The 25,500-nt window shown below is 49.9% G+C and overlaps 1 long non-coding RNA gene across 3 annotated transcripts in view; it reads right to left on the bottom strand.

The window, feature by feature from the left end:
- LOC121056809 overlaps positions 1-25,500 on the bottom strand; it is a 124,906-nt gene that overhangs the window by 59,668 nt on the left and 39,738 nt on the right. For all 3 annotated transcript variants that reach the window (XR_005813506.1, XR_005813505.1, XR_005813507.1), the window contains exon 3: positions 24,743-24,808. This is a non-coding gene — a long non-coding RNA (uncharacterized LOC121056809). The remainder of the gene's footprint in view (positions 1-24,742; positions 24,809-25,500) is intronic.

The following is a 25,500-nucleotide window of genomic DNA, read 5'->3' as shown; positions in this document are numbered from 1 at the left end:
TTTTGAAGACCCTAATACTCAGGTTTTGAGGGCTCTGAGATGACGGTTAATTCCCATTTCCCCCAGCCACACAGATGGGTCTGCAGGTTTAAGAGCGTCCACACCCCAGAAGTTGTCTCGCTGCTGCAGACGAGCAGAAGCTGAACCAATACCAACAGCCCGACCCCGTACCCCGCTTTGGGGGCCAACCGTACCCTGCACACACAACCTCTGCGCCCATCCTTGGGGCAATTTTTCCCCCAAATGGTGTGCTGGAGGGCTCATGGAGCCGCCATGCAGCACAGCCAGTGTCCCCATGCCATGTCCCTTGGGCTCTGGGTCTCCAGGCCGGGTGGATGGGGCTCCCCTCCCCAGGGCTGGCCACGGAGACGTGTGCCCCTCAGCCCCGGTGCACCCTCTGAGCTCCTGCTGCTGGTGGTTGCCCTCCAGCGCGAGGGAGCTGGGTTTTAAACCCTAAGGACCCCAGCAGCTACAGCCACCCACCCGCAACAGAACTTACGGCCATTTAGAGAGCATCTCATCTTACTGGGGATACCATTAAGAAAATGGAAATTCCCAATGATATAAAACACGAGTTTTTCCAGAAGTAACCTCTCTTCTGCAAAGCCCAAGGCCTACTGAAAGCAAGGCAGGGAACAACCCAGCTCTCATGGCTGGCTCTGGGTTGAAATCTGGCCTGTGAAATAGCACTGTTCTCTCCTATTTTAAATACTTTACACGCTCAGGGACATGCTCCCGCAAGGCATCACCACTTCTCTGGGTCATTGAAGGGCAAGTGCTTGGGCAGTGCGGTGCCCAGGCCACAGGGACCCCTGAGAAAGCCCCAAACCCCTCAGCACCATTGTTTGTCCTGGCCCCCGTGTGCTGTTCCAGCCCGTGGTGCACCCACGCGCCCTCGTGCCCGCGATCTCGACTCGGCACGCTTGCATCAACCTGGCCGCGCTGTTGTTCTGCAACGCTTCTGAAGGCAAGAACACAGCTCCCAGACAATCCCCAAGGAAAAATCCCTTTGTTTTCCAGCACGCGCTGCCAAGAGACATGCACGTGAAATGCCTGCTGCTATAATTGCATCGAGAACGAGCAAGTCTCCGAGGGTTTAGCCGGCAGCCTCCACAGCTTCCCCAGCTCCACCACCCCTGCTACTGGGACGACTGGGAAACTTTCCCAAGGGATGCGAGGGGAAGACCAGCTACAGTCTTGTCCCCAGATGTCCTTCCTTATCCTGCTGGCTGCATCTGGTCCTAAATAGCCCACCTTGTCCTGGCATGGCCTGCTGCCTTGGATCATCCTCCCGCCTTCCCTGTGGGAAGACCCCAACGTATTAAATACGCCCTCGCTCCACTTCCTCCAGCAGCTGCAGAGCTCAGGGCCACCAGCCCAGGTGCCACCCCGTGAGGGCTTGCTGGGCACCTGGTAGCCACTTGGCTTGGGCCATTTGCCCGCCCAGAGCACCCCGAGGGCACACACAAAGCCACGGCGCTCCCGCAGACGCGCTCTGCTCAGTTTACAAAGGGTTAGTTTTGTCTGGCAAAGGCTCCCAACCACCACCCCCCCGCCCGATTTATTTCTGCAATTGTAATTAAGGTCCTGACAAAGTGGTTTAGCTGCCTGAGTCTTTTGTTCAATTTATTGATTAGCTATTTCTCAGAAGTTCATTACCATCCAGAGGCTGGGAATTGGGAATTGGGTCTATGTGGTTTTTCAAGGCTTCATCTCTGCTTCAGATGATTAAATGCAGCCACAACACATCCATCCTGCATTGAACGGCTCTGCCCAAGGTCAAACATTCATGCAAAACAGGAGTGCATATCTGCATGTCTAAATATCATCTGCATGAATTTCCAAGAGGATGTTTTTAAAGCCTTCCCAGCGAGTAAGAAAAAAAAAAGGTATTTATGGCGGTAAGGCAGGTCATACCTTAATGCTCTCGATACAAAATCCTTTAATTATAAGCTAATACATTAAAAGGAAAAAAAAATTACAAGACCAGGTCGCTCCAAGTAGGAACAGGGGAGGAATAAAGTGGCAATTGGCACAAATTGGCAGCTTCTGCAGGGCTGAATGTCAGGGCGGATGATCTGCTAGCAGGAGGCACGTGAAGCCTGGAGGAGGTACTGGAAACCACCACCCACCCTACACCGGGAAACAAAGGACTCCAGGACACAGCGGTGTCCACCAGCCGTCTTCATTAAGTTTCATCTTTATCACAAGGACAACCTCCCCATCCACGCCCCATCTCTTTTCTAAGCAGCACAACCTGCTGTCTTTCCGGGAGAGATTTTCTAGGCAAATGAGATGCAGCAGGTTTCGTCCAGATTTCCGCAGAGCATTTGTCATTAGCTAAGCTTGAGAAGAGAGGATTTAGGAAGCTGTGACATGGGTGAAAGTCTCAAGAGGGGCTCGAAGGGCACAGCACTGGGAAGAAGGAAATGCTTGATTGAGATCCCCAAGAATTCATCCGATCTGATGTTCTGGGGGAACTGACCGCAGCATAAGGAAACCAGAAGCCTCGCCAGGGCAGCAGAGATCTGGAAATGGCAGAGAACGAAGCGGGAGAGCTCAGGACCGAGGTCGGAGCTGGCTCAAGGCTCTGCAGCAGAAGAGACGAGCTCCAGTCCTGCTGCCTGGCAGGATCTGATGTGCTGTGGTCATGAGCAGTGCTCTGCCTGCTCTCAGCTCTCTGCTCTCAGCGCCTTCCCCTCCCTGCCCTTCCCAGCTGGAGGCTCTGCTGCCCTTCCCCAGCCCCGAGGGACCCCGCTCCCTTCTCCCGGTGCTGAGACCAGACACGGGTGCGATGCCCTGAATGATAAAACAATTTCTGCTGCTAATTTCACCATGTGGAAGCGACAGAGAAGACAGAGAAGACCACTACGATGCCTGGAGGCATCAGGCATGGCACCACCGCACTTGGGGAATATCCCAGTGAGTCTCCCCACCTGCATCCAAGCAAGTCACAGCAACCTTCAGGGCTACAAAGGCAGCAAAAAGACCATCTCACAAGGGGAGATTAAAACAGATTTAAATATGCAGCCTATTAAAGCAGGGGATGAGAACAGAAGAAACAACTTCTGTTTATGAACACCCTGAGGACGTAAATATTTGGGAGAGGAAGGGTTACCATCAACATGCAAGGCTGCACACCAGCGTGCAGGCACCAAGGTCTAAGCAGACCTTCCTGGAGCAGATGACCTGCACAGGTCCCATCCAACCTAAACCTTTCCGTGAAGCACAGCCCCAGTGCCGAAGGGCCCTGAAGTAGTTGCACACAGACACTGTCAGCAGCTCCCCTGGGCACTCAGCAAGAAGCCCAGCAGCCTGTGCCATTTTGAAACATTAACGAGATTTTTCTTCTGAAACATTAAGAACCTGGACATCGGCATGCCTCTGGGACAACGATTTGAAGCCTTTTTGGATGCTCAGCACAGCCCAGCTCCTCAGAAGCCTGGCAAGGGATCCTTTCCCTTCCCATTAACAAGGAGAGGCTCCTGCTTTGCTTTCACTCTCTGACCTGCCTTTCACCGCCCAGCTCTGCAACAGAGAGAGAAGCAGGGAAGAAACCCAGCCCTGGAGGAAACAACGTGTCCTCAACAGCCACGTCCATATCAAGAGTGCTCGGCACTATTCAGTCACTTGCACTAAGAAGAGAAATAGCAAATCCCACAAAAACATCATAGGATTTCCAGAGAAACTTCTCATTTCAGCACACTGCTCTTGGTTATCATGCTTCCCCTTCTCAAGCTTGTCCCAGTGCTAAAGGCCTTCTAAAGGGAAAAAAAAAATAAAAATCAGTGTCAGCTCAAGGCCAAGAGACGAGTACTTCACTCATTTCGCCTTCTTTTCAAATAGATTCACTGTTTTCCTCCCCAACAATTCAATTTAAAGAAAAAAAAACAGGTATAATTCACATTCAGACGAGACCGTTTCCTGCTCCCCTTTGCAGTCAGCACCCCTGCTTGCAGCACCGCGATTATTTCCGTGGGATCTTTGACGCGCCGTGCGCGGGCGGCACGCCGGCTGCATCACCAAGAAGCCCCCCCGAGCTCTACGTAGGGATGAAGTGCTGCTTCGTGGTAACGAGGAAGGAAAAATCGAGGCGGCAATACTCTCCTCCTCCACCTCCCACGTCCTCCCTTCCGAAGATTTTGTCTCCAATTTTCTCCCCTTGCCTTGGGGTCCCTTTCAAGGGATGTAATTGATACAGTCACTGAAAATAATGGAATTTATAGCCCAGACTCAACACTATAAATTTAGCTATTACTTTCCTGATAGGAAAACGAAGAACAAAATGAATCGAGACAGAATATTTGTCTTAATAATTGTCTCTTTTCTATGCTGTATATGTTTAATACATCTATGCGCGTATACGTGTGAATACATAGACATACATATAACTACATTTAGTAAGCAGGGTTTTTTTCCTTCTGTTCTCAAATGACCACGTCAGCACGAACTTGTGGCCAGGCATTAAGAAGCCATCTACAACCGAGCAACAAGGTGAATTTCCCAAACGGGAGCGCCAAACCCTGCAGAGCCCAGACGTGCCCACCACCACCTGCTCCCCGTTACAAGCAGCGTGCGGCGGCTGCTTTGGGCTGTTTTTCAGATTTATTTCACTTTTAGCCAGCGACGTAAGAGCTGAGCCAGCATTTCTCTGCTCAGAGCCGTTGCCCTGAGACTCCGGTAAGGGTTCCCACTGAAGCTTTCCCTCTTCCCCACTCCTCCCTTCCCACCCCTGCTCCGCCACGGGCCGGCGCAACGTCACCTCCATCCCGCTGCGAACGCACCACTAAAAGAAAAAAGTGCATGTCCAGGCTGTGATCATTTGTCATTTAGATAGACTCTATGATATGAACCATGGCAAACACTGTAATGACTAATTTCAAACATTTATTACAACACTTGAGAGACTTGAAAGCTCTCCCTGCTCTTGATTTTAATAAATGCAGTCTTGAAGCAGCCGCTTATCAAAGTGACACAAATTGTGTGGTAAATAGATTATGGCACAGCTGAAATACTGGAAAATGAGATCAGAAATGCTACTATCTTCCATTTAAGGCTTTGTAAGATGTCCCGATCAAGCGGATTCCAGAAAAGTGGCACGGGCAGAGCTGGTGAAAGCAGGAAGCAGCCAAAATGCCAGGGGACTAATGTGGGGCCGGCCCAGCTGCTTATCGCCCCCCTGATTGATGGCATTTGGGTGATTTCGTGCACATCAACGAGTTTGTACACCAAAGGGCAGGGGACGAGATACCAACAGCCCTTGAAGTCATCGTTTCAGTGCCAGACCAAGATACAGGACAGGCTTCAGCTGGAAGGGAGTTATCACAGCCACAGCAAGGCTTCCCCATGCTGCTCTGCGCTCCTCCAGCACGTTGCCTTCACAGAAGAAAAGTAACCCTCGTCAGAACTTACCAACAGCCCCGAACAGGGAAACATTCTGCCTTTTCAGCAAATGGGGATTTCAATATGCATATAAATTAAAACCTGATTTTTTTTTTTCCTCTGTAAGAGTTCAAAAAATTGAGATACAAACTGGGAGATGCTTCATTTTTAAGCACAGAGTTTATTAAAAACGTGGATTTTTCTTTTTTAAAGGCATCCCTAACTGGCACGGAGAAGCATTACAATCCACATTTTTCAGCTAGTCTCACAGGGAATTTGTAGGCCAGCTGGTAAAGAAACTTACACACAAAAGACTGGAAAATTAGATTGGAAAAGTGAGAGCTTTTCACCAAATTGGGATTCATTTTTAGAACCAACTGCTGCTAATGGTTTTTAAGGTACAAAAAGGAAAAAGTGCCAGGTATCTGGTATTACGGGACTTCTTCAGCAGAGCAAACACCGTGGGTCAGGCATTTACCGGTCTCTCTCCCTGCTGAGGCCACCACACCAGCGGCACAAGCAGCAAGCACGGCCAGCCCCAGGGGAACGGGGAGCACCCACCGACCTCCACGGCAGGATGCTCACCCTCACTCTGAGGTCCTTTGGGCTAATTTTTTTTTTTAAAGTAAAGTTTTCCAGCATCACTGGGCAACGAGCAGGGAGCACAAGTTGTCTGTAGAGGCACACAGCAGGCGCCTGTGCTCCAAATTTCGACATCGAACCTAAACGATTTGAATCTGATGGAGAGAACACCCCCCACTGTGCTAATTTTGGAGGATCTTCGCCTAAATCCCCTGGGCAATATTTCTTTGCCTCTTTACGGCCCGTTCCTTTGAATAGATGCTGCCTAAGAATAAGGCTGCAAGTTTTGAATATGCAAAGCAGGAATATTCCCCCATCGGATATTCTTTTGCTTTATTCAAATGATTGAAAGTCTTGCTATGGTTCTTGCAAATCCAAGGAAATGTGTTTACAGTCTCATCAACTGAAAAGAATTGGATTCCCAAGTTGTGGCTCAGGGGATTTTCTGGGGTTTCCATCAAACACAGTGACTCTGGCAGCAGAAGGCCACTTTAATAGGCACCTACATTACAGTTTCACATTAGAATACACAATTAAAAACAGAAGAGAAAAAAAAAAAATACATGCTCTTGATCTCCCTTTAGGAAAAATTCCAGAAATCTGGTGGGGGGGAGCAAAACAGATTCCTCCCAACCACCTTAAGTTCCCTCCCCTGTGTTTCCCATGCCCTTGCTGTTTGGAAGCTTTGATCCCCAGCCCCGAACCCTCTCTGTTGCCACGTGCCGAGGGCTGGGAGAGGCTGCCAGAGGCACGGGGAGCTCTGCAGTGTGGCAGCGCTGGGTGCCCACGCTGCTGCTCTGCACCTCCACTGCCAGCATCCGTCCCTGCTTGCACGGGACGAGGCTCTCCAGACACTGAAGACCGGTATCACAAACACCTTCCCAGGGATAAACGCACCAAGCTGCTTGGAGCACGCAGACTTTTCATCCAGAGCACCCCCCCTGCAGCACCGGCACAAGCAGGGAACGCAGCAGACGCACGGCAGCTCCCTGCGGCGCAGACACGGCTTCCACCACACGTCCTACAACACACAGGCAGTCGGTGGCATCCAGCATGGATGAGGACCGCGTGGCACAGCGCCAGGGAGCTGAACCTGTTCAACGTTTCACCTTCTGGTAATACCTTCCCTTCTCTGTTGATGGGTGAGCACGAGAACAGCACGATGCACTCCGGACGCAGTCAGCCCACCTGCTGAAGATCAGCCAGAAGGATCCAGGTGCTGAGCTGGACACACACAGGCGATGGCACACACCTTACATCCACGAGACAGCCCAACATGCAGCCAGCACGGGTTGGCCTGGAACAACCTGGTTTTTCCTCTCTGCAGAGTTCCCTCGGCCAACAAACCCACCAGCTCACTCCCAGTCAGCATTCCCAGGCAAAACAACCCACGTTCAGTGGAGATGGCTGGGAAAAATGTGAGCCCTGCAACTAAATAAGGATGAATCTGATGCTATAAACATCCCATGAGGATGTCTTGGAGCTCGGTTTTGCTTCCAGCAGAGCAGTGGCTGCCCTGTTCCCTCCTCCCGGCCCTGAGCTGGGGCATTTGTCATTCCCAGCTGGAACCACCCCAGGCTTTTCATGCCACTATATGGGTCTTATGGCCTTGTATAGGATTTCTGTGAAGGGCTGACAGGGAGTCTAGGCACCCTGATAGTAAGATCCTCCCAAACACACCCCACTGCTTTGGGAGCTCTGCTCCCAATAGACCAATACTCGATCGTATCCCGTAAACAGGCATTTTTTGGGACACAACCCCCAGCTATCGCTGTGTGGCAGAAGACCTGCTCTCACAACAAGCACAACTCAGCCTGAAGCGCAGTTTCAGCGACTTCCATCCATAAATCACGAGCTGCCCCCGGGAGGCAGGTCGCTGTCACCGTCGGGAAGGGCCGGGACAGAGCTCAGCTCCCAGCACAAGGCGCTCCGCTCGCCTTTCCCCTCTGCCATTCCCGAGCCATAAACAGAGGCAGCATTTTCCACAGGTATTTCAAGCTCCTGCTGGGTTTTCTTTATTTTTTCCCCTTCTGTTTTTCTATCTAAGGCATCTCTGGCAACAGCTCCCCCCCCCCGCTCCAAACAAGGGGCTCGCTTGCTGCCCACTGCCGGCGCGCTCGTGCGGAGCTGCGGCCCGAGGCCGCCCTGTGCCAGAGCGCGCTGCGAGCGCAGGCAGCGACCCTGGCAGGAGAAATGGTTGGGATAAGGAGAGAGATGCTCGCACCGAGACGTAGCCATGGCAACGTGCTTCTGCAGAGCAGGAGGCATATCTGCCAAGGCTCAGAGATTTGCCATTTGATCGCACGGATTTCCATGCTCTGGATGCGATCACATCACACAAAATCCAGGTCAGGCTCGCTGCCTTGAATAATTCTTTACCCTCAGGGGCACAGAGCTGATGTAGGAAGCAGCGTCTCATGGAGGATGCGGTAGGATTAAACAGATTATCTTTTTGGCCCAAAATAAAGGTGAGCTGTGCAAACGAAGAGACGCCCAGTTTTGTTTTTATTGCAGGGGAGGCGGCAGAGCCTCAGAGCCTGCACGGCAATCCGCACCTGGCAATCCGCACCTCGCTGCGCGGAGATACAGGAGAAGTCCCTGGGGCCAGGGCACAGTCTTTCTAAGTGAAAATCCCGCCCCATCGTCCCCTTCACCTTGTCACTGTTACCCACAGACAGCAGGAACCACACTTCCAAACTCAGCAGTGTCGAGCTTTTTGCCCATGCTGTCCCCGCACAGCCTGGTGGGGTGGGCAGCACTGTGCCACCCAGCACCTGCCTGGGCAAGCAGCACCCTCAGCGCCCCTCCCGTGAGCCTACAAAAATCCTTTTTGGGGACCAAAGAAGGAGCACAGAGATGTGCCAGAGGAACAGCCTGCACCAACGCAGGTTGGGACAGCAGGAGAATGTGAAGTCCTATGAGAAAACGAAACCACAAACTCCTCAGGGCTTTGGGAGATTTGCAGCTAAGCCTGGGATAAAAGTCTTCTCTTTTGGGTTCTGCCACTGGACCAGACCCACAGACTCCAAGGGCTGCATTCGCTCTGATCGTGCCTGTGCACATCATGAAAGCCGGGTCTGAAACCTGGGAGGAACAGGAGGCTCGAGAACAAACAGCACGGAGCAAGCAGAGGATGAGCCAAGCACTTTGATTCGAGAAGATCTGCAAAAACTGCTGCGAACTCCACACCCCTCTTTCGGGAGAAGGGAAGGAAGAGCTGGCACAGCTTTGCCCAGCCTTCTTTGCCCCACGGGCGCTGTATCACCTAACCCAGGGCAGGACAGAGGCAGAAGAAGCCACAGCTCCACAGAGTGGCTTCGCCCTGGCTACAGTCATCTGCATGCTCAGCTCTGTGGTGTGGAGGGAAGGTCTGTGAAAAAATATCAAACCTGAGGAGAAATAGGAGCCTCTGAGCCAGAGCTCAGCTGTGCTAAAAAATCTTCAAAAAGTGAAATAAGCCTCTGCTCTTGAAGATTTTTTTTTCCCCTTCTCTTTTATGTTAGGACACCTGAACCCCCTCGAAATCTGAAAGTGTTCCTCGCCCTGCATCATTTTAAGGGTGTCCCCATCCCTCACAGCTCCTGGGCTTTAACCTTTGGAAACAACAGGTCCTGAGACCTTGAAAGGAAAAGGCAGCAAGGCACAGATCATCCTCCATTAGAGCAGGAACAGGGAGGGAGGAGGATTCATCCAAGTAACAGAACCTTTTGGAGAGGTTTAATTCACTCCCGTGTCAGGTCCTTCCCTCCCCGCCCCCTGCTCCCTCTGAACCAGTCTCCCCATCCCTTGCTTTTCACCTCTGTAGGTCTGAGCACGAGATAAACATGCCCTAATTATTTTCATCTTGCACAGCTGAGCCCTGCAGCCCTTCATTTCCTTACCTGAATGCTCTCACTTCAAGTGGGTTATATACGACAAAGGCTTTCGAGTATATTTGCTGCGCAGCAGAACCCGGGTGGCACACAGGCATCTCAAACCCCTCTTTCCTAGAGGCAGACTAATAAGGGACGTGAATTACTTGGACTTCTTGCAGTCCAGAGGGCTGAAAGACTACGAGACTTAAGGAAGGGGGTCACAGGTTCTCTTGCCTCTAGGCAAATCACGTGGATACCTCGCCAGTTGAAATTAGAGCTTGCTTACAGTTTTGTGCTGGGAAATGAAGGAGTAGGTCTCATTGCAACTGCCTGCACACAGCCACCAAATCCTGCTCCTCAGCAGGCATCTCGCTGGCAGGTCCTACAAAGGGCAGGGAGCAGCAGGAACAGCCCCTGCACTGTCTGTCCCACGGGCGGCCCCAGCACAGGCCGGCTGCTGCTCCGAGCCAAGCAGATCGGCACAGACCTGCACTTTGCTGCATTCCCTACATTGCTCCCAGTGCACTTCTCCAAGCAACGAGCTCCAAAGTCTCTGGCCACGCCAACTGCCTCACCGTACCAAGCACAGAGCAGCACAAAGCTCCACCAGGCTCACGCCGTCCCTGCTCGCGCATACAGGTACCGAGGGCAGCAGGTAGAGGTGGCGAAGGTCAGCAGGCATCAGCACTGTGCTACCACGCTGTATCTGCAAAAAGCCAAGGTCTTCACGTAGAACATCCAGCTGAATACAGCTCTGAGTCATTTCTATATCAATATCAGGTACGGAGCACAGAGACCACTTGGGTCAACACGAAGGAACCCTCTTGCGAAATTCACAGCCCCTCAGGACTTCTCAAAAATGGGTAACTGTCTTGCCTGCTTACACAAAAACCTTCCACGGCATTTCCACGAGTCCCCCATTTCCTTGAACAGACCCGTTTCAAGATCACATCTTCCCAAGGTGCCTGGGGAGGGTCGCACCAGGGCAGAGAAGTCCCATCCGCACCTCTGGGAGAAGCAGGACCCCTGGGGCCAGCCACTGCCCATGCTGAGCAGGCTCACAACCCCTACAGGCACCTTCAGAACCGCAAGCAACAGGTATATGATAATTTTATGACTCAGAAACTAAAGAGCTAGAAGATCACTAATGGTGTAACTCAGCGCTCTGCGTATACACAACAGAACAGCCAGAAACACCGGCTCAGCCTTTCTGACTCAGGTCAGAAAAGCTCAGTGCCTGCAGAAAGCGTTATTGATGTTACTAATGCTGCTAATAACGGTACCATCCCTGGTGGGGTATTGCTCACAGACTAGTTCTGTGGCACAGCCCAAGTGACAGAAGGCCACTGTGACTTCTGGCCACCAGGCAGCTCAGCCCACCCTGCCCCGCAGCAGCGTGGAAGGCCGTCACATCCCCAGAGCCGCTTCCAGAGCTCCCCATCCACATCCCAGTCCTCCCAATGTTATGTAGATTCTGCAACGTGGCTTCCAAGATGAAAAAAGTTGGCTGGGATTTGGCTCAGCCCCCACCTCTGCTTTGAACCTCTAATTACTTTGCTAATTCTGAGCCCGGCATTCAGATGCTCTGAGCACACCTAAAGCCTTTGTCACAAAACTCAAGCTGCAAAATGTCTCCCCGGATCAAAACCCCGGTGAGAAAAGCTCTAACCTCTCCCAGTAACCAAGAGCAGAGCTTGTCTAGTCATTTGCAATTAAGCTCCCGTGCTAATGAAGCTGCTAAAAAAAAGAAAAAAGAAAAAACCTTCTACAATCTCAGGTCAGTCTAATTAAGAAAGGTTGTACCTTGCAGTCCCAGTGTATCTTGTGGCAGACAGCTGTGCATGCTTTCGGCTTTGACAGCAGAATAAGTGTGATTATTTATTTATTACACGAATGTGGAAAAGCTTCAGGAGTGTAAGACTCCTGTGCTGCAAGAGAGCTGGAATTATGGAAGACAGACAACAGTCAGCTGGAATCTGTAATTATAACAGGAGATGTTGACCATATAAAATACAATTTTGTAATGAATACTTATGCATTCACTTGCCTTTAAGATTAAAAGTACACAAGCGACTCAAGGCCAAAGTGGAGCTTGTCCTCAAGGAAAGGCGGTTTGGAAGACAAATGCAATTTACCGTTTATTTGCAACGCTACAGAAAGTGGATGAGGAAACCTCAAGTAAAAAAACAAAAAAAATTTGGAAACTATCATGCTCTTGATTTGAGTCTCTCCCTTCCCCTTGCAAGGGATCTTTGCTGCTAGTTACGGGCTCATGTAAACAGGATCTTGCGAGCTAACGTCTTCCATCTGCTCCCGACACGCGTTACCTATCGCAGATCAGAAAACACCCGTCGTCCCTGGGTTCGCTTTTGATTGCATAATGTTTATGCTGCAAAAACTAGATCTGATCTACAAGAGCCAAACTTTAGTTAAGCGCCTCGCCAGAAGAGAAGCCCTAATTTTAGGAACCGGTCCAGTGCGCTGTTATTTCCTTGTATCCCCATCCCTCCTGTTAGCCCCTAGCTCCTCGGGACCCTGCCTGCTCGCAGAGAGCCTCGCCACAGGGTCCCAGACATCCCAAATGTCCATCAAACCATCGGCGTGTGTCACCAGCACCCCAAGTGCTGACTCCCTGAGCTTGGTGCTGTTTGCTCAACAAGCAAGGAATAAGAAGGTGTTAAGCAACAGGAGCTGTATTTAAGCCTATCTTTCTTTTTTTAGCCAATTAGATCGATTTTGCAATCTGCGGGAGACACCGAGGTTAGAGGGGAGCTGCCAGCACTGCTGGGGCACCGCTCATCTTGATCAGCTATTAAAATTCTTCTTGTTAGCTGGCGAGAAGAGACACATCCAGAATGACCTCACGCTGCTGAGAACCCATCGAGTAGTCTCCGTGACGGCACGGAGCTTCTGCACAGAATCTCCCCACCAAAAAAAAAATAAAAGAACAACAAAACAAATCCTCCCTGGATTATATTACAGATCATCCATGGCCACAGTTAACAGAGGGGCACCTTTGGTTCCTGGATGGAGCTTTCTGCGAACAAACCCCAGGTCCCCAGCAGGAGGCTGGGATTGCAGTGAGCCATCCCCGTCCGTCTTAGCGAGGACTTCAGCGCAGTGCGTGCAGCCTCCTGCTCAAGGAACCATCCCAAAACAATCAGCACACACAACCACCCTGTAACCGCGGGTCCACAAGTGCGGACCACGCACGTCCGACTTACACAATCGGCTGATACTACCGACAAACCACTGCGCTGCGCTCAAAGGGTGGGAAAAGAGCCCACTACCACACCTCTGACCATACCTGGTTGCCCTACAGCCCGAGAGCACGGGAGAAACCCTAAAATCACCCATCAGGGTGCACAAAGGGACCTTGGAGGGAGCAGGGAACTGCAGGCAGAAGACAGGCTCCCAGAACCAAAGCCTGAGGGCTGGGGAGGGGAGGAAAAGATGAGGTTAGAGAGAGAAGAGAAGCAGCCGAATGTGAGAAGACGGAGGGAAGAGAGGAAAATAAAAACCTCTCAAGAGTATCCACTTAAGCTTTGAATTGCCTGGCTTTGTCTCTGCTTCACACAATGGAAACGTACAGTAGCAACAGACAGATGCTGAGAGCTGGTTTGCTTCTCATCTGCAATTCCAAACACCCTGTCAGGAGCAAATATTTGAAAAGACATCTATCCAACCATTAATGTATCTAGTGGTTTTTTTTTTTTTTTTTTAAGAAAAAAATGCTGCATTCATCACAGAGATGTTCTTGCACAGAAATGCCAGCAGAACCACCAAAGGGATAAGCAAAGTTTCAGGTCTTTCTTAGGGCTGAGGACAGCTCGTTACTGAGCTGAAAAGGTGCAGCTGCTGAAGTATTTTGCAGTACAGGGGGAAAAAAAAATCAGACAGCTGTATTTTTAACTGATCATGTGCTTGCTTCTGTTTCATAAGATTTATTCCCTCATTAATCACTGCCCTCCCTTCATTCATGTTAAATATAAAAATGATTAGGAAAGATCCTCATCATGGTTAAAAAAATAATTAGCTGCTACATCATGTTGCACACATTCAGACAGAAAGGAGTGATTAAATTAGGAATATTAAAACCCCATTAATCTGTGCTCAACTTAAGCTCTGCTTGTTCATCTCACTGTGGCACTTATTATTTCTGACACTGAAAGATATTTGAATTACTAGCTGAAACAAGGTCACTATCAGAAAGATGTCAGGTCAGCAATTAGTCAAAGGTGGGAGAAGCTACCAGAACTGAGCTGTGCTTGACATGCCACAAATGTGTCAAGAAGTCTCCCCTGCCCGCTGTCACTGGGATGAGCAGGTCAGTGCCAGGAGCCCGACGGGCACGGGGCGGTGCTGCCACCACCCACCTGCTGGGAGCAGGGCTGCCCAATCCACCCTGCAACGTCGCAGTGCCTAAATTTGACCCGCATCCCCGTGCCCCAGCCTTTGGGAGGAAGGCCAAAGGCTAAAATTCAGACTGCACGCCTGGAGCTGAGCCCCTTCCCAGGCTGGCAGCACTTGAAACAGGCAAACGTGACCATCACCGCGGCATCGTGGCTGCGGAGGATCGCAGGGCAGCCCAGCAGCGCCTGCCTCCTGCACGGCAGCTGCCAGGGCACAGGCTGAAACGGGAAGGACGGAGTCAACGCGAGAAGAATGCTTTAAATCCAGGCAAATAGCATTGATTTCAATATAATTAACTAGCTTGTTCACCACTTGCACTAATGCCTGTGGGCAGGAGCACTTATTGTTCCCATAACAAAGCCCTCAGAGATGTTTTCTCCCTCTCGAGAAGCTAACAGCCCCACTTTTACTGCAGCTCCTAAGGCAGGAGCAGCAAGCCCAGCATCGGAGAGGTGGTGACAGATGCAGCAGAAAGCTCCCCCCTCTCCCCAAGCTGCCTGTTCTGGGGCAATGTGTGCAACCACAAGCATTCGAGGGGAATAGGAGAAAGCAGTCACAGATCTGCGGTGTTTCATGAACTTATATTTAAGTAGTGGTTTGGAGGAACGGCCACTGCACGGGGTATTTGCTGCACTGTGCTCGCTGTTAGCTGCGGCCAGGAGCATTTTATGAGCCAGACCCCACAGGGGCAGCTGGCCCTGACCCCAGGGTGAAGGTCTCGGAGCTTCCGGAGCTGCGTTTGTGCGGTGCCTCAGCCAGGGAAAGTGCACGTCATCCTCACGACCACCACAGAAGTAAACGCAAATTTTAATCTTCACATTCAAGAATGGAAAAAAAAGTATTAACTTTTTAATGGAACTACTCACTCAACTTTTCGGAGAGCCCCAGCAGAGTCGTATGGGAACCTTTAGGCTCCAGCAGGAGTCCCTGCCATCGCTGCACCACTTCCACCCCGCTGAGCCAGCCCCTTTGAGATTTGCTGCCGGGCGTTACCTGCCGCCACGCGCAGATAAGGGAAGACGCAAGCACGGGAGGACAAAAAGAGAGCTGAGAGGTTACCGAGCCCGACACGTCTTGCAGATGAGCTCCTCGGCTGCTTTTCCAGCCACAGGTGGACTCAGGTGCCTGGCGGTTGATACCTTTGATGCATTTGCTATGCTCGCCCTCATTAACGGGGGGAAAAAGCACACAAATCTTCATCCACAGATCTCCTAAAATCTTCCTTAAGCCCAATATGCCAGTACACAAACTATTTACCGCGTGTTTCCTTCAGCACTGACAGAACCACCTCCGAGCCTCTTTAAAGGGAACCATAATAAAAGAGCTAACAAGGCGGCGCGCTAATTGACGACAGGGAATGGAGGGGAAAGGCAGCAGCTATTTGCAACTGCAGGAACTTCTTCAGGGAAGCAGCACGTAATTAATCAAGGTGGGATTCCACGAAGATCCCCACGTCTTATGAAAAATGCCGCAAGACGTGTAATGACCACAGGTGAGGAAAATCTTGTTTTTACTTCCCATTTGAAGCTAGGCATGCAGAATATAAAGTGATCAAAAGAAAAAAAAACAACAAAAAAACACTCTCCCCCAAGTTATTCTTATTATTCTTTCCACTTTTCTGTGAGCCTTCGGACAACCCTGCGGTGCTCCACCAACTTGTTGCGGGACCCCTTTTCGAGTGGGCTGAGCAAAACAGCACCTTGCGAGCACTCTGGGATGCTCAGGAAAAGCGAGACAAGCACAAAGCTCTACCACTTCACTGCTACATCCTCGTAGAATACAGCCAAGCTGAGGAAAAAAAAAAACAGTCAAAGTAACCAAAATGTCTTCGCTAAGATATTTATTTCCTGCCAATAGTTCAGGATGGGCTTTGTTTAGGAGACAGGCACAACACACCAGCGAGACATCCCGACGTTCCCCGCAGCGGGTGGGATTTTTGGCTGGACACAATAGCAGCGCATTGCCACCCTGAAGGCAAGCAGAGGTTTGTCGTTGACTTCACCAAGCAAAGAACTGAGGCAGCCCTTGCAAAAGCCATCCCTTCTAATACGAGTCCAGACACCAGGGGGCAAGGGAGTATTTAGCAGGCAAGATCTACTATATATTTTAATGCATTTGAAACAGCTTTGGGGCTCACCTATATGAGAAAAGGATTCATATACAGCTAGTACAGACCCTTAGCAATCCTTAATCAACTCCATCAGGGAGCTTTAAGTAGTAAGGAAAAGCAGGAGCAAACCCAGGGAGCTGCACTGAGGCACAGCGGACGGTAAGCTGGGCACCCAGCAGAAGCAGCGGCTGAACTTTGTGACTGAACTTTCTTTGCAAGAGTGTCCCTGCCCTTCGGCCAGGGCAGTTCTGATGCCGGAGTCACGGCTTCATTTAAAAACATCTTCATACTAACACACTGTTTGCAGGTCAGGGAGCGGGACAGAGCAAATCCACGGATTTAGGCGCTCGTTTATCTGGACACTCCGTACTTGGGAGCTCGGGTACTACGCTGCATGCAAGTCATTGTTCCTATTGCACGCTTAAGGCTTAAAACCTACAAACAATGTCCTAAATATCAGTAGCTGGGAAGATTTTAAGAGCACGTCTAAATAACGGGAGCTATTTTGACCACCAAGAGGTGAGCGAGCTCGCCCCTGCCCCACGCTCTGTGGAATTAAGACACTCATAAATCCCTGCCCAGCAAGCCCTAGAGAAATAAAAGAGGCTTTAAATATAAGCTGCCCTACCACTTCATAAAGAAAGGGGGGCAGCAGAACCGAGAGCAAGCGGAGACCGGCAGAGGAAAGGACAAACATAATTGCTGGAGTCAAACAGAGAAAACTGCAGGTAAATACCAGCTAGGGGCAGCTCCAGAAACCTCCCCGCATGCCCGCGATGGCTCTGCGGTTAGCACCTGGCTCGCGATGGCTGCGGCCGTGCAGGTGCCGAGGGAAGGGGCTGCCGATGCAGAGGTCACGCAGAGCTGTAAAAGGCACAGCTAAAGGCAAGGCAACTTGTTAGTCGGAGCCCTGCCATTGAGACTCCATGGCTGGACGAGCTTTTATACAGCTTCGACACTTTAAAATGGTGTTAGGAAATGAAGAGCTTGCCAGCTCTTTAGGACTTAAGCCAGCACAAAGAGTGGCATTTGTAGTACCTCTTCCAGCATGCTGGCACAACATTTTGCCACGCACTCGCACAATCGTCCTGTGGCAGAGACGCAGAGGCAGAAACGTGGAGGAGAGGAGGTTCAGAATGCCAGATCTGGTGAGGAGGAAAGAGGAAACTGGGCAGAGATGGACTCAGAAGAAGGGGAAAAAATAAGAAGCCATGAACAGCTACACCACTGTTCCTCATCCTTTTGCTTCCCAACCCAGGGCTGTGCTGGCACTGGTGGCTCCCATTGCCCCCGGGCAGCACGAGGTGTCCCTGCAGCTCGGAGCGGGTACCTCCGGGCTGGGAAAGGCAATGCCAGAGCAGTCACATCACGAGAACTTGGTGTTGCCAGGGAAACAGCTCACTCGGTAGTGGAAGCATCATTCTGGGGTTGTTGTTTTTCTCCTCATTGGTTTTGCATCCCCATAGCATCAGCTAACTCAATCAAGCCGCAGACAGCAGAGCACCAGCCACAGGATAAGGCAACACACAGCAAGCAGCACAGTGAGCAAGAAGAGCAGGATGAACACTGGTGCTAGAGGCGCCCAGAGATAGCAAGCTTTCATCTTTAAGACGTGGAGAGCTGCCTAACATTATGAAATGAATCCTCATTAATCAATAAAATGAAATCAGGCAGTCTCCCCAGTGACCAAATCATCAGCTCTCAAGTCCAGCTCCCTATAACCAAACACACCCCATGCCCTGTCCTCCTGCCTGTCCACCATCCCCAAAGGAAGGGAGAGGGCTTCAGAACCCTTCCCAGCACCTCCCCATCCCCATGCCTCGTGCTATCAAGGCACCAGCACGTTCACACTTCTCTGAACGCCCTTCTCACGTTTAATCATGATGCTACAAGCTGTTACAGATGCAAGGATCACATCAGAAGTGGGAGCACAAGCAGCAGGGTGAGTCTGGCACCCACTGTTTTGCATGGGACTTAATCAGATGCCCAGGGCGCAGCACGGAGAGGAGCCTGCACACATCTCAGCAATACAGTGCGAGCTCCTGTGGATGCAACCTGGGGCAACGTAGGAGAAAAAAGCACAGCAGTTATTTTCCGTTCATGGAAGATGGCACAAAACCTAAGCCTCGGGGGACAACCCAGTGTGAGTCCTCCATGGGGAGGGAGTTACCTGGGCTGGGAACTGCAGTGCTGCACGAGCACGGAAAGCGAGCAGCATCTGCATCTCAGCAAGTGGGGCCATTGTCAACATACTCTGCTGGCAGTGCCTAATAAAATAGGATTTTTGCATTTCTCCCCCACCTCCCCGCCTGATCCCTGTAAAGCTCCCTATCCACCAGGCTGTAAGGAGCTCCTCACAGAGAGGCTCTGTGCTGATCACCAAGATACCCTGCAGGACACAACCCAGCTGGCCCCCGGGTGGTCTGAGTGCTTCCAGCCTTCTCCGGCATGCAGGTGACCCTTAGACAAAAGCCACCTGGGAAGGCAATGAACAGGTAAAATTCACCAATGCTTTCTGATGCCTCCCTTGGTGGAGAATCTCTCAGTTTTAATGACCGTGAATTCGCCAGGTTGTTTAAACCAGAGTTATTTTTCACGTGGGTCCAGATTCAGGGGATTTCCAGAGTGTTTCAACTGGGGCTTCTCTAAGCAGGAGGGGGGAAGCTGTGCAAGCTCCTCCCGTCCCTCCCAGAGGCACAGGCCATGTGTGCCATGTGCACAGCAGTGCTCTGCAGGCGGCGAGCAGGATCCACGCCAGAAGGGTTATTTCAGCCTCTCCTCCGGTTTCGGGGCAGCTCAGGAGCTTGCAGTTACCAAAGTAACAAGACTTGGGTCTTCCCTCCCCCAGCACACCACAAATCGCTCAGCACGAGGCCCCCGGGAAGCAGCCGCCGTGCAGAAGCGACCGCATCCTGGCGGTGCTGTGCAGGTGCGGCAACAACAGGAAGGGACCGGGGGCATGGGGCAGAGCCCCCCCGAGTGCTGCGGGATGGGGCGAGGAGAGTAAGGGTGGCCACAAGAAGAATCCCAAAGCGCCTCCAAGGAAATGTAGCCCTTCGGGGTCCTTTTGACCCCAGCGCTGGGCAAGCAGCACGAGCAGAGGCAGAGCGGCTGTCACGAGCTCGATGGCCTCGTGCAATCAGACGTGCAAAGCTCGTGCCCACTGACGGGGCTCAAGTCCTCCTGTGGACACTGCAGCAAAATCCGAGCAGTGCAAACCTGCACCTCCACCCGTAACTCCTGTCCCTGCTGTACTTCATCACCCAACAGGAAGAAACCCGTATTTTTGGGAACTGAATTAATGTTTCTGGAATATTAAGAGAAAAAAGTTGTTCCTCTCACCGAGCCACATTATTAATGTCTGTTCCCTCCCCACGAGCTGTAAAACACAACCTGTATTTTCTTGTGATTTTCAGCTCTCGAGTTAAGACTCCAGGTGTTGGTCTCACAGTGAGAGGAGGCTGCTGGAGGAGCTTACAGGTGCCAGAGAGGAGGCACCCAAGGCACATGGAAAGCAACAGGTATTTAGGGGACAGACAAAGGCGATACAGGAACTGAAAAACATCTTTTGAACCAGCAGCATCTTGTACCCAAGGACTCTGATCATAATTTTAAGTTTTAAACAAACACAACCGAGCGAAAAAGCCCCATCTTCCCAATGGCATTTCAAGTTTTTAGCTAAAAAGGTAAAGGATCGTAGTCTTAACTTACTGCAAGAACTTCTACCAGGCAAACAGACAGCATTAAGCTCATAATGTAAAAGGGACATTTCCTGCAACAACAGCATGGTTAGGATACTTCACTCCAGAACAGCCCAGTTTCACAGATCTTCTGCCTCTGCCACCTGACAGAGTGGACAACGCACCAAGCCTCATGAAGGAACCGGGGCCCCAGACAGAGGTCTTGATCTTTTACTTACTTATTTTCCTCAGGCCCCAATTTCTTAAATCACGACTTTCATTACGCCCCAGCATGGTGTGGATCACAGCCGTAATTCTTTTCCCCCACCTTCCCACCACAAATCCATTCAAAGTGAGTGACATTTGCAAAGTGTATTTTCACGGCCCTCCGTAATCCCTTCAGAATATTAAGACTGCATTACTTTGTCTTTGGTTACATTAACTTCAATTTTCCTTATGAGTAAGTATTTGGCTAAAAATTAATATAGTGAAGTTGAAAAGAATCTTATGATAGGAAAAAGACTAATTTCATCTCTGGCTGCTCAGATACCAGAGTACACTGGGGTTAATGTAATTAACTTACAATTTTAGCCTAGGTTGTGTACATACACTGAATCTCCCTGCTGGAAACAAGATTAGATTTTATTACACTATATATCCTGGTTATCTTCACCATGCCTCCAATATTACTTCCCTCAATGACTTCAAGGCTCTCTGCTGCAATGAAAATGCAGAACCATCTGGTATTGAGCCCATGCAGTTTATTTAAGGATTTAATTAAATGCTCTAAATGGAGAGCTTCTTTGAATTAACATTTTAAATGTGACTTATTGCAGGTTTAATATTGTCTTAATGCCAACCTGGGAAACTCCATAGCCAAGTTGTTGACGTTTAAATTGAATTCATTTGGGTGGCTCCAGGGGGACTCATTAATTAATCTAAACAACTAATGGGGATTGGTTCTGACTTTTGATGAAGATTATTTACAGAGACAATTTGCAGTGAATAAAGAGTCACAGTAGGCAAATGTTTAATTGAATTTAAAAAAAAAGGACATCTCATTGTGTTCAATATCAAGGATGCATCTTGCAAGTAAGCTTTGAAATACCAAGAAAGGGCCGATAGCTTGAAGCTTCCTAGCTGCACACTAATAACAAAGGGAATGGGTAATTACATTTGCCTGTGTAATTTGCAGCTTGTAAGAGGACAACAGGTCTGTCTGGCTTACAGTACACGCAGAAAGACTTGAGCACGAACTATTCTGTGATTCAAAGTTGCCCTACTCACTTTTACTTACCTACTGGAAAAACGACATTTTCCAGCCAAGCATCAGCTGGAAAGAGAGAGCCGAGTCCTCTCAGTTACATTTGCAAACACCCTGGACTACTGCAACGAGTTCAGCAGAGCTGCTTTAATTTACAACAACTTAACCTCTAACATCCAATCTTCTCTCATTCTTTGATTATATCAACTTTGGAATCAGTTATTTGCACCTCCGAGCGCACCACGAGCCCTGCACGCACTAACATCCAGTTATGTGGTTGGTTTTCTGTAAGCCGCAGCAGCAGAACAGTACCTCCTTCCTCGTGCATCTGTTCTCATTAAGGCGAAGCATCCTTTAGCATTTTTCACTATCGCCATTACCTCGTCTCGTCTTGAATTCTCCAGTTACCCCAGAGGTTGCCACCACAGCAAGGCAACGCAGGGCACTGAGCACACACACTCACATTCCCAGGGAAACGCTGCTCCTGAGGGCACAAACAGCCCTAAATATCTGCAACTTCAAGCACAAGTTCTTCAAGAACTTCTGTGTTTAACACAAGCCACAAGTGCTACTGGCCAGCAGCCCAAGGAAGCACAGCAGAGCAAGGGGTGAGAGGAGGCAAGGATGCCAGTTGCACATCAGGGCTCCATTGCCCAGTGCACCCTCCCCTAAGTGACTTTTACTCGTTTATTACACATTTTCCTTAACCTAAAGCCAAACCGATTTCATATGTAAAAGCACAGCATTGACGAAGGACAGGAGAGGTGAAGGACAAAAGGAAGAAAAAGGACGTTAAGAAAATAAAACTACAAAACCAATCAAACTCTACAAGTGCTGCACTTTCGTAGCACGGTCATTAATTATGCAGAGAGGCTTGATGAAGAAATCATTCAGCATCTTAAACACTCCCACAGCCAGGAAACTGCCAAAGATGCCCAGCGGAGCTCGAGAAGCACGCACCCTGCCCCTCGCAGAGGGACGTGGGTTACCTGGGGCTTTGCACCTCCTGGTGCTTTGATCCAGGCCCCTTGCTGCCTCACCGCCGCTGCTCCCCGCCAGCAGCACCCAGCTGCTTACACCACCTTGGGGACCCCCATCAGGGGCTCAGACCAGAAAAAAACACCACGGCATCACTTCTGCCCAGAGGCGAGGCTGAGCCCAGGCTGGCCCCGTGGTGCTGAGCCCAGCCCAGCACCCTCTGCCCCAATCTACGTCAGATCCGTGCTTTATTTCCAATAATACCTAACCTCGCCTCATCTGAAATGAAGAGGCTCCAAACTTCTTTTCTTTTCAAGGCTGGACACATCCTGAATGCTAATTTAGGAGGCAATTGAGGGGGAGGGTACATTAAGAAAATGCACACAACCATTAAGCCAGGGAGACTAAAGCATCCTGCCTCGATCAGCACTGCTGGATACTGTCTAGAGCATCGCCAGCTGCTCTCAGATACCTATAGTGGAGCTCTTTTATGCAAACACCTCCACTAACAGCTTTTGTGGATCTGACAGACAGAGTGGTTAAAAATTAGGCATTCAGTGGGTATCCAGTGGAGAGACATTGTACAGCACATCTGAAGAGGGGAGTCAGACTCGGAGAGGGAATTCTGAATTGTCTGGAGGGGAAAGGCTGCTCAGGCAGGCGGGACGGAGCCCGGCGGCAGGCGAGGCTGCGCTGTGAGCATCGCCGTAGCATCCCTCCCGTCTTCCCGGGGTCACTGGGGGGCTGCAGCTCCAGGGAACGTGGATTCACAGATAGCAGAGGGTCACATCCCCCCAAAAAGCTGCAGATCTGGGTACTCACTGCAAATGGTAGCATTGTGGTGCTTTTCCCATCAACTCCCCAAATTTCCTATAGGACCTTATCAGCACAGGACAGAGCTGAACAATTTCTCTATCCAAGCCCATTAATAAAAGTTCTTTAGCAGCACCAACACACCTCAGCTCTTCCCATAGACAAAACCTACACCAGCAGTCTTGAACTCATCATTTCTGGCTCGCAGCACTAACAGACCAGAGGGTTTTGACTCGATCCCAGATAGCAAGAGCAAGGAATGGTGGAGGGGTCACCTACCGTTGTAGGACAAGAGGGAACGGCCTCAAGTTGCACCAGGGGAGGGTCAGGTTGGAAATGAGGAGCCATTTCTTCTCAGAAAGAGCGGTCAGGCATTGGAATGGGTTGCCCAGGGAGATGGTGGAGTCACCATCCCTGGGGGCGTTCAAGGAAAGGCTGAACCTGGTGCTTGGGGACATGGTTTAGTGGGTGATGGTAGGGGGGTGGTTGGACCAGCTGATCCTGGAAGGCTTTCCCAACCTTCATGACTTCATGATTCTATACCTGGCTTGAGCTGCCAGCTGTACAGAGCTCATATAACCAGAGGGCAGTGAACATTATCTAAGCACTTTTTAAAACAAATAAATAAATAAAAGCCACCTCTGGGGCAGTCCTTATTTCAGTAATGATTTCTGATGTTTCCTGCCTTTTCTTTTTAAACACCTTGTTGCTGTAGGGAATACCAGCTGCTCTGGCTATGCTATTGCCTAGGGATAGCCTTTGTTTGATTTTTCTTCTTCATCTATCATCAAGTCTAAAAAATATTCCTAAACTTCAAGGGACTCCTGAAGGTTCTGGCACCAATCACTAAAAGCATCTGCTAAGAGGTAACCACACAGTTCCTGCCCAGGGCAGGAGCCAAGAGTCAGGCCAGAGAGCTGGCAGATTTGGGACCACCTTTTAGGTTACTGCAAAACATGTTTCTAAACGACATACGCATAGATTTTGTATATATATACACACACATATAAATGTATCAACAATACATACGTATGTAAACAGAACCAAACGTGGAAGTGGTCTGATAGAAACCGGCACATGAAAATGCAATTTCTTTCTTATTCTCATTTACACTGTTTGGATTAAAATGCATCTTTCCACATCCCACATGCAAATGGAATATAAACAGTAGAAGCGGAACATTTAAACAAATATTTGCAAGAGGGTTTTGTTTGTTTTTAAATACTTGGCCTACTCCAGAAGGAATCCACAGACCACACAGAGTTTCATAAAACACCTCTTCTTTGTTCCCTTATAAAAAGGGAGCAGGGACATCTACACGACCAGGAGAGATCTGGATGAGCGCAGAACTTCAGGTCCATAGGCAAGATTTACACCCTGAGCCTCACACAAACCAATGTGCACATATCTATGTTTTTATCTTGCACCAAACAGTTACACAGAGAGCTTGTGGCAATCCTGAACCTGAGTTCCAAGTAAATCTGGGCCTGGGTTCTGTACTTAGGACTCGTGTCAGAAATAACACCCCAGTCCGGCAATGGCAAAGACTGATTTTTGCAAAGCAGAGCACACATCTTTCTTCTGCAACTTGCAAGACATCAACACAGTCAGCATGAAGAAGCACAATATACTTTTTGATTAAGAAAAAAACCACTGAGACACTGACCTTCTGTCTGTCACCGAGATCTCGATTGTCTTTGGATTTAAATTCACCGCCAGAAGCTTCCATGTCCTGAAAAATAAAAATATAAAAAAATTGGATTTGTGTTGTTCTCATGTTTTACACCCATGTTTGTACCAACAGGGGTTGCATTGCACAGCACACAGAAAGATGGCTTCAGCTTTGTGCTCAGTGTTTCTGCTGGCTCAAGTGCAGGAGGGACCAGAAATGAAATAAAAGTCTCCAAAAGTCTTCCAAAGCTATTGGAAACGCAAACATAAAGCCTAGTACATGAAAAAAATCTTAAAACAAAACCACAAACACGTAAAACACTGAGATATCTACCACCTTCTGTGGCAAAAAGAGGAACGTTTTGTTGTTTGTTTTTTTTTTTTTTTTTAAATTTAGGAAAAACTGTCACTAACACTTCATCAAAACTTGGAAGGCTGATGACGACTGAGAACGCCCTGCAGTTCTGCAGCCTCAACTCCTCCAGGGCTCCCCCGGCCTCACCCCCACCTCCCCGCGTTAGCCATATGCGAGCACAGCAGAAAGCCGCCCCGTCTGAGAGCCCTGGCAGGCACCTCTGCTAGAAAATCCTCAAAGCTTGGAGGAAAAGCCAAAGGTGACAGCAGCAAGGCTCCAGAAAAGGTGTAGGGAACTGAGGCCGCCCTAACATCATCATCCCTGTCAATTGTTCTCCTGGTAGAGAGCCAGGCCAGTGCTAAAAACCACAGAGTTTTACACTGTTACCTAGAGCATGA

Source organism: Cygnus olor, chromosome 18 (genome assembly GCF_009769625.2).
Source record: "Cygnus olor isolate bCygOlo1 chromosome 18, bCygOlo1.pri.v2, whole genome shotgun sequence".
Lineage (NCBI taxonomy): Eukaryota > Metazoa > Chordata > Aves > Anseriformes > Anatidae > Cygnus > Cygnus olor.
The sequence above is the reverse complement of the archived record's forward strand: the minus strand, read 5'-3'. Positions and strand labels throughout refer to the sequence as shown.